The following is a 10,366-nucleotide window of genomic DNA, read 5'->3' on the forward strand; positions in this document are numbered from 1 at the left end:
ATCACTTTCTCAAGGGGCGCCCCTTGAGAAAACAATTGTGTAATTGTTTGTTAAGAAAGGCTATTATTTGGTAAATTTCTGGACAGAGTAAAATGTGGTGAATCAATCTCTGCTAGGCAGAAACCAATATAATGATGTAAATGTCCATTGGAACTATTGTGTATAAATTTGCCTAGAATAAAGTTCCATTAGTTTTCTATAGCACAATATATGAATGATCAGAGGGTTGTGGCTGGCACTGTGACCATCAAGGTGTGTTGTAAAGTTCCTTTCCCGGAGAGCTGGCTGCTATTACCAGACAATGGGCGCTGCCACAATTATTTTCCACCCATGGTAATCACCTAGTCTTTTACATAAAGAATCAATTATTAATGTAATGAAAACCATTAAAGAAGCAGCGCCATCCTTCCCGTCTTATCCGGAGAGAGGGGACAGCCAAGAGATGAAGAAGATCGTCTGCGATTAAGGAAATGAGGCTAATTGTCTTTGTAATACATCGTCTACGCTACTTGCGTATGTGAAATACTTATCGTTGTACAGAGCAAGAAACTGTACTAACATAAGACAACTTGGGGTAGGGGCGTTCTTTAGAATATAAAAACGTTAAAAAAAATGTGTATGTCTCTCCTGAATAGAGTATTGTGAAAGGATTTCTTACTATTGAGGGCTAATGATGATCGAACAGTAAAATGTTCGCGTTCGAGTCGAACCTCGAACAGTAGTGGTGTTCGGTTTGAGGCTCAACTCGAACCCCATTAAAGTCAATGGGGGCTATTTGGGTTAATTTTTATACCTATACAGGTGAGGAGAAGCTACAATCCAGAAGAGTAAACATGATACATGGAACAACTTAGTGAAGAAAATTTGGCTCTAAGAATGACACAAAAAAAAAATAAGAGGATAAAATACTTCATTCCTTTCAATGGATAACTGAGGTAGCAGAGTGGAGATAGTGACATAGCAGAGTTGAGGTAGTAAGGTAGTGATGTAGCAGAGTTGAGGTAGTAAGGTAGTGACGTAGTAGAGTTGAGGTAGTAAGGTAGTGACGTAGCAGAGTTGAGTCGGCAGTGATGTAGCAGAGTTGAGGTGGCAGTGACGTAGCAGAGTTGAGGCAGCAGTGACGTAGCAGAGTTGAGGCAGCAGTGACGCCAGTTGTAGGTCACTCAGCTTTACTAGCATGTTGTATTGTAGTCAGTATAATGGAGGTCACTCAGCTTTCCAGCATCTCGTATAGTAGGCAGTATAATGGCAGTCACCCAGCTTTCCTAGCATCCTGTATAATGGCAGTCACCCAGCTTTGTTAGCATCTTGTATGGTTGTCAGTATATTGGTGGTCACCCAGCTTTCCTAGCATCATGTATAGTAGTCGGTATATTGGTGGTCACTATGTGCAGAATAGTGTTGGTATTATACATATAGGGGTCTCATTTTCCATATTCACTTCCCTGAATTGTGCCTCAAGTGTTTCGGGAAATTACCTTCATCTAATATACTGGGGAATGAAATGGAGGTGATTGAGTAAAGCCTCTTTTACACGGGCTAAGGGGCTGCAATAAATAAGCACCGATCTTTGTGATTGTCACTGGACTTCCAAGACTTCATTAGGAATGATCAATCAAGTGGCCAGGCGGCATGAATCGATCAGTGGGTCATTTGTGCAACCCATTCACTGCATCATTGTTGGTCGCATATCACCAGGGTTTGCTGGTTCTCCGGCTGATTAGTGACTTTTTTACATGGACCATTTATTGGCAAGGAGGGCTCCAAGGAATGTCTACTTGCCCGATGATCAGCCCATGTAAAATATAGACAGAATATGGTCTACAATAAAACATATGGGGTTTGCATCAGGGTATCTTGATGGCCTATAAAACTTTAGATGATAACATTCGTTCACCAATATGAAGTTTCCTGATTTCCTTGTCAGGATCGGCCGATACAGACACAACAAGACAGTGGGCCCTAGGTCTGAAACCAACCACTGTCCCTGCCCCCATAGCAATGTGCGTCCAAGGTCTCGTAGGCACCGGCAGAGGACGTAAGAGACCCTCCTGTGGCCTACGAAGAACCTTGGACTGAGCACAAGTCTCACAAGCCTCAACAAAAGACTTGACATCCCGGGCCCAAGCTGGCCACCAATAATGGCGTGAAAGTAAATACTTAGTTCCTGCCACCCCCATGGTTGCAAACCAAAACAGAACTATGAATCTCCTTCAGAACCCAAAGACGGAGGTTTGGAGGTACAAACAGGAGAGAGTCTGGAACATTCTGGGGTGCCAAAGCCTGAGACTCCGCAATCTGAGTCACCAGGTCTGGTTGCAATACTGACGCAACAACACCAGGTCTTAAAATCGTATCGGGCTGGTTCCTAGGAGAACTCTCGATGTCGAAACTGCGGGACAAGGTGTCAGCTCTAACATTCTTGGAACCAGGCCGGTACGTGATCTCAAAATTAAATCTGGAGAAAAACAAGGCCCATCTAGCCTGACGTGGGGTGAGACGTTTTGCACTTTCTAAGTACACCAGATTTTTAAGATCAGTAATTACCACCACTTTATGTTTGGCACCTTGAGGAAAATGCCTCCATTCATCGAACGCCATTTTGATAGCTAGTAGTTCCCTGTTGTCGATGTCATAGTTACATTCGGCTTGGGTGAACTTCCTAGAAAAATAGGCGACCGGACAGAGGTTGGTGAGGGTGTTGGACCCCTGGGACAACACTGCTCCCACCCCCACCTCGGATGCGTCCACCTCCACAAAATTCGGCTGTGTCAGCACTGGAGCTTCTGAGAAAGATTGACGAAGTCTATCGAATGCCTTGATTGCTTCCGGGGTCCAGTTCACTAGATCTGCCCCCTTTTTAGTCAAATCTGTGTATATGATAAATTTCCTACAGTAGTTGGTGAAACCCAAAAACCTCTGCAGGGCCTTTAGGTTACTCGGTCGCTCCCAGTTTTTGATTGCTATGACCTTAAGGGGATTCATACCAAATTAGTTGGGGGTTATATTGTAGCCTAGAAATTAGACCTCCTGGATACCGAACTGGCATTTTGACAACTTGGCATACAGACTATTTCACCTCAGAAGCTCCATTACTGTTCAGACATGCAAAGTGTGAGAGGCCCAGACGGGGGGAAAAAATCAAAATGTCATCCAAATACACAACAAGAAATCAACCTAAACGTTCACGAAAAATATCATTTACAAAGTGTTGAAAGACCGCCGGGGCATTACATAACCCGAAGGGCATAACCAGGTACTCGAAATGACCCTCTGGGGTATTAAAGGCGGTGTTCCCTGATTCTGATGAGATTATACCCCCCCCCTGTAGATCCACCTTAGAGAACCATTTAGCCCCCACTATTTGGTTAAATAAATCTGGGTAATAGATGTTGATTTTTGACAGTGATCTTCTTTAGTTACCGGTAGTCTATACAGGGCTGAAGCCCACCATCTTTCTTGCCCACAAAAAAGAACCCCGCCCCCAAGGGAGAGGAGGAGGGATGGATATGGCCCTTACACAGACTGTCCTTTATGTAATCCCGCATGGCCTCCCTCTCAGGACAGGACAGGTTAAATATACGACCCCGGGGATATTTAGCACCGGGAACTAAGTCTATAGCACAGTCACAAACACATCACAATAGTCTGACAAAAATTCCGGAATCTCCTCATCCTTGTAGAAGCATTCCGCAAGAGATACGGCAATACAGTGGGAAATAAACTTAGGGCCCCATCTCACCAGTTCCCTATTAGCCCAATCGAATACAAGGTTGTGAGCCTCTAACCATCAGATGATAAATTATGCATTTATAGGAAGTCCATTTTCTCTACATGGACAGACCCCACCTTAACCTCCAGGCAGGGAGTTATGTAGCGTACATCCCCTTGGGCAAAGGGGGCAGAGTCTGCTCCAGTGACATTTACTGGAAACTTGAGCAGCAGGGGACATACTTTTAAACCAGAAAAAAACTTAGAATTAACAAAATTAGCTGTGGACCCCGAATCGTTCTGGGCATACCCTGAAACAATCTTCTCCCCCAAGACAAGAGTAATTGCCAACAGTAACTTATTCTTTTTGGTGAAGGTTACTTGTGCGCCTGAGAGACCCCCTTGATAGTCTCTCAGGCGCTGAAGTTTTCCGGCGGTGGTCCCGGCTTGGAAGGACATTGCAGAACACGGAGTCCTGCTTTCCCACAACAGAGGCACAGATTGTTCTGGAGGCGATGTGCCCGTCGGGCCTTGGCATCGGTGGAGTCTACTTGCATAGGCTACTCTGGTGTGGGTAAGGCAGGAGGGGAAGGTTTAGGGTAGAGACAAGAGGTGAAGAGGTTCTGGGATGGTCTGGGGTACCCCTCTCCCGCTGTCTGTCCCTCAGTCATCGGTCGACTCGGATGGCCAGTGTCATACTCTCCTCAAGAGAGTCAGGAGTGGGATACACCACCAACATGTCCTTTAACCGGTCACTAAGTCCTGCACGTAACTGAAAACGGAGGGCAGAGTCATTCCAGGTGGAGAGGCGACTCCATTGCCTAAACTCTGAACAGTATTCTTCTACTGGACGTTTGCCCTGCCCTGACGCTCAGCATTGGCTGCACTATCAGCGTCATCGTACAGCAATCCCAATGCTGCAAAAAACTGATCTGTGGTCAGTAAACTCAGGAGAGTCAGGTGGTAAGGAGAAGGCCCATTCCTGTGGTGGCCCTTGGAGAAGGGACATGACAATGCCCACCTTCTGGGTCTCATCTCCTGAGGAGCGGGGACATAACTTAAAAAATAACTTGCACCCCTCCTGGAAGGCACAAAATTTATTCCTGTCCCGCGTGAATTTGTCTGGAAGCTGGACGGGCAGCTCAGAAGGTGTTGGGGAGGTCACAGTAAGTTGTCGGGGGGCTGTCTCCTGATCCTGGACCCTTACAGCAACCTCCTGAACCATAGTATTGAGCCGCTGCATTTGGTTCACAATGTTAGCCGTAGCGGTCCTGTTGTCCATAAGACAAAAAACAGTTTGGGCTGGCTATTCTGTCAGGATCGGGCAATACAGACACGACGACAGTGGGCCCTAGGTCTGAACCCACCCACTGTCCCTGCCTACTTGCCTGGATTGGCCCTAGGCGGCCGTGGACAACCACGTAGACGTTCCCTACGCTGATAAAGTGCACACAGAATGAGACGGGCGAAAAAACACAGAAGAATGGTCAACAAGCCGAGTCAAATCCAAACAGGCAGCGCAGTACAAAATCAGCAGGCAAAGGGATCGTCAAATAGTCAGGCCGAAGGTCAGATAACAAGTCAAGTCAAACAGAGGGATTAGGAAAGGGAATAGACAGGGAAGCTGGGACCAGGAGTTAACCTAAATAGCCAGCGCTGGAACTCTGCCTCAGCTTTGTTTTATGCTGAGCAAGAGCCCGATCCGGATTCTCATTGGACCGGTGCTCTGATCCTCCAGGCTGCAGATAGGCAGAGAAACCAGTCAATCAAACAGGCCACCCAGCTGTGTAATCAAGTCCCACAGCTTCTCAGCTTAACTCCTGCATAGCCAGGAAGCTGAGAAGCAAGCGGGTGTGTCACACACAAGCAAAAACAGGCCCAATTCAGACCAGGTTACTGCACAATGCCGACATTTCTATTAGAAGTGTAATGGCATAAAATATAGACATATATCTCCCCCATTTGGAGTTTCGCAATGGCGGCCTGAGGTAACTAATGATTACAGGGGTGTGCCTAAAAGACAGGGAACAGGGGTCTTGGGTGACTGGGATGGTGCTGCAGTGAAGCTCACTCATGGGCGACACTACGGTGGGGGTCTGTGTGATGTGCCGAGTTAAATGTACTAGTTAGCATGTTTATATTGCATTGGCCCCCTAGGAGCCTTGAGCCTTTGGTTGTTGCCTAGACTGCCCACATTATATAATCTGCCCCTGTTTTTTTTTTCATGTGGATCAATTATTGGGAATAAGCATTCCTATGTACACTAATTCAGTCGATAGCCAGCCTGTGTAAAAGGTCCTTAAAGGGGTATTCCCTCAAAATTATTTTTTGCATTAATACGTTGCCCACCCATAGCTTTGAATCTTTCCAATTTAAAGTTATTATGGATTCTGCACAGTTTTGCTGTTATCTAGATGCCTCCGCTTCCTGCTCCTGGCTCCCACCCTCCGAGTCGGAACCACATGTCCTCAGTCTCTTCAATGGGCCTGGTTAGCGCTTTTAACCCAGTCCACTAAAGAGAGGGAGGACACTGAGACAGTGACAGCTGCTGCTGATCACTGTTTCCCTCTCTGAAAGCAGCCTCCCCCCCACAGTGTGTAACCCCATTTCCCCCCCCCCCACACACTGTGTGGTTTCCCCACCTGATGGCACCCTCACTGTAGTTCATCTCCCCCAGAACTCACCCAATCTAGCTCTACTACAACATCATCGGCTCTGCTACAACATCATCAGCTCTGCTACAACATCATCGGCTCTGCTGCATCATCATAGGCTCTGCAGGCAGTCTATGGGAGGCTCGCGCCCCTGCTCTCTTTGAGCGGAAAAATTGACATGTCAATGAGCCTCCCATCGACTGCCAGTATGACACGGAGGCTGGCGGGATTCTGCCAGCTTTACACAATGTGAACTGGCCCTAAGGAGTTGCATAGTGACCCAGTCAGCAGTCTAACAGTATAGGCTGCTCCATAGCCACAGCTTTTACTCATTTTCTGTTGACCCAGCCCTAGTCTCAGCTATACATAGCAAACAGGGAGGATGTAAAGAGTTGCAGTAATTCACAACTCTTCCTACTCTTATCTGTATTGGGCTTTGTACACACAAAGGGGGGCATTTATTAAGTCCGGCGTTTTTTACGCCGGACTTAAAAATGCCCCCGCAGCTCCGGCGCTACGGAGATTTATGTAGAGGCGGACTGCCTCTACATAAATCCTGTGCGTGCCGGTGCGCACCGCCGAAAACCTACGCCAGCTGAGGACTGGAGTAGGTTTTCGGCGTATACTTGGGCGGCGGAACGGATGGTAAATCGCGCGGACTCTGAGTCCGCGCCCTCCGTTCCGCCCACTACACGCCCCCTTTCCGCCCCCCTGGCGTACTCGGCGGAAAGTGCCGATTTGCGAATATTTTATTCGCAAATCGACCATTTGCGTATAAAAAAATACTCAAATCGGCACTTTCCGCCGAAAATCATCCTTTCGCAGGATGATACATGTGGCCCAAAGTCTTTTTATGGCCATTTTGCACCAAATCGTGACAGCTTTATGCAAATTATTACCGTAAATTGCATAAACCGGAAGCAATTTGGTGCCACAATGACAGCCCCCCCCCAAAAAAAAAAAATGCCACTGCAAAATAGCCAAACAAAGAAAAAAATAAAATGGAAAAAAAAAAAGTATAAAACCTGCAATTCAATAAAGCTAATACACAGTATAAGCAACATTTTTATTTCCAGATTGTAGTACAAATGTGAAGTCACACTCTGCGGTGCATATACCAGAATACATTTCAGTGGGGGTGCACTCCAGTATTCAATATTAACAATTATTACCATATTCACAGGCACCTACAGACAGCAAGGAGACAGTATGGGAAAAAGAGACTGCAGCGATAAGAGAAAGATGACGATTAAAAGCTGTCAAAAGTTTATTAAGAAATAAAGTTCTTATGAGTGACATCTCATTAAATCCTGTGCTAATTCAATGATCAAAGAGAAAAAATAATCGACTATGACATAATGTTTGCATAGTTTCCATATGTTTATAAAACCGGCTATACATGAAGGCTGACCAAGTTTCTCCAGTATCCTTGTCTTTACTACCGCAGTATGGTTTCTACAGTATAACAATTAGCAGCTCTTGTGTTTATGACAAAGGTGTCAGAATAGTGCATCATTGGTAAAAATCTGCCCAATAAAGGACATATGATACTTAGGGGAATCTTTTTTTCCATATTGCCTGTTACAGACATAGAGACTAGACATGCATGGCCAATGACACCAGGCAGAGGATGAAAAGTCTTTCGCCAGCAAACTAAAAAACTTCTAAGAACCTTGTTTTGCAAATGATCCTTCCACGGGGTAGCGACTATTGGTTGACCATGGACTAAATTTCAGTCAATGACAATCTGTCGTCAATTGTTTATATTAAACTTCACCTGACATACAATATTGGTTAAGACCTGGTGGCCAGTGTAAGAAAGCCATCTTGCTTATGCGGCGATACAAAGAAAACTGAAGGACTGTGGTGTGGAGTTGGTAAACCTATGTTGTCAAGTCTTGTCATGACAATGGTATGACAAAGCCTTCAGGCATGGTTCGTGACATGATTAGTAAACTGCTGATTAGTGGTCTCAAGGTCCCCTTACATTTTATTTTTTCATACTTGGGCCAGGTTTAGCCATCAGTATAAAGGGTATGGGCTGTCTCCAGACTCCACAAACAGATGATGTTGGTGGAGATAAGGGTCAGGTGTGATGGGTTTTCACTGCCTGACCCCTTTGTTCTCAAAGTGATAAGCCAGAGCAATCTGGCTGCAGCTTACCCCTACCCATAGAGAACACAGACACGCTCAGCCGTATGGGGAAGCCAGGGGAGATAACTATAGGACAAATGATTGTTCAGCCGACACTTATTGAACATCTATGGCCACCTTAAAGGAGAACTCAAGCCTCAGTTAAAAGAAAATAATGCAGTTTAGGCCAGAGATCATGTCTGCCTTTTACCTGGGCTCTGTTTGCACCCAAAATAACTGCTCCCCTGGAACCCAATCCGCCAATAATCAAAAGCTATATTCCCCCTTCTATTCTACCTTTGGCGGCCTCAACGTGGACCTCCTACAACAACCAACATGCTCCTCTTTGTTTGTATCCTGCCCACTGTATGATGCAGAGATGAAGGAGGTGCCATCTTGAACATATGAAGATGCCAACTTGAGTGGGGCATATAGCAAGGCTGCGGCATCGGAGACTACTGAAGACACCCACAGGAGTCATGCGCGGAAAGAGGTGCCGTTCCAGACCAAGAATACATCAATAGGAGTGATGCTGAGGGCCTTGGGTCAAGATCACGCCTTGGGTCAAGATCCATTTCAGCAGAACTACACAACTTCTGGTGATGATAGAGGGGTCAGAAAAATGAGTATGTGTATTAAATTGGCAATAACATCATATTATCTAACTTGGCATTATGGTTCTAATGCATGAAAAAAACCTTTTGTTTTTCTTTAAAGGGGTAGTGCGGCGGTAAACAATTATTCACAGGATAACACACATTACAAAGTTATACAACTTTGTAATGTATGTTATGTCTGTGAATGGCCCCCTTCCCCGTGTCCCACCACCCCCACCCGTGTACCCGGAAGTGTGGTGCGCTATACTCACCTGTCACGTGCCGACTCGTCTCCAATCTTCAGTCAGCGATGTCGTCTTCGGCCGAATCCCTCCGTCCGTCCTGAGTGCCGGTTGCCCTCTGCCGCGTCATCGGCTGAACATAACTGTGCTCAGCCAATCGCGGCTGAGCATCTGATGACGCTGAAGAGGGCAGCCGGCACTCAGGACGCTCGGAGGGATTCGGCCCGGCCGTCCGAAGACGACATCGCTGACTGAAGATCGGAGACGAGTCGGCACGTGACAGGGACACGGGGAAGGGGGCCATTCACAGACATAACATACATTACAAAGTTGTATAACTTTGTAATGTGTGTTATCCTGTGAATAATTGTTTACCGCCGCACTACCCCTTTAAGTGATCAGGTGCCATGGAAGAGTCTGGGAGTCTTCTGTATAGATGGCATCCTGAAGTGTAAGATGACCGCTAAATCAAATCTTCATCCCCTTTCTCATCTATAAAGCAGAACATGCCTTGGATTTGAGGTGTCTGTTTTCAGGTATATTCATCTACAGGTTGCTCTACAGGACATTTCCGGATGGAAACAACTTCCCTCAAAAACATCAGCTGCTTGTATGGGGGATTAGGATCCAGACCCTCAGTGATCAGCTTATTTTTGTCACGGCAATGGTCTAATATTCACACATCCCTTTAGGTCCAAAAACCTAATAAAAAACATGAAGTTGTGGCATTTTCTGTGGCATTACTTTAAAACCATAATGAACTCATAAAAAGATTAAATCTGTATTGTCTTATAAGTTTCACTGAGAGTACCTGAGTATAACTTAGTCATAAAGTATAACAATGACTCTTATGGTATATTGAGACATAGAAATCCTACTCTCTATCAAGGTGTTCACATTATGTGATGATTAGGTGTGTTCCACCCTTAAACCACGCTAACACGACAAACAACCCAAGGGTGAGAGGACCAGCGGCTAGAGTGATGCAAATTAATTAATAATGATAATTGATAAACACTATAAGCAGCGG

This window comes from Dendropsophus ebraccatus, chromosome 14, assembly GCF_027789765.1.
Source record: "Dendropsophus ebraccatus isolate aDenEbr1 chromosome 14, aDenEbr1.pat, whole genome shotgun sequence".
Lineage (NCBI taxonomy): Eukaryota > Metazoa > Chordata > Amphibia > Anura > Hylidae > Dendropsophus > Dendropsophus ebraccatus.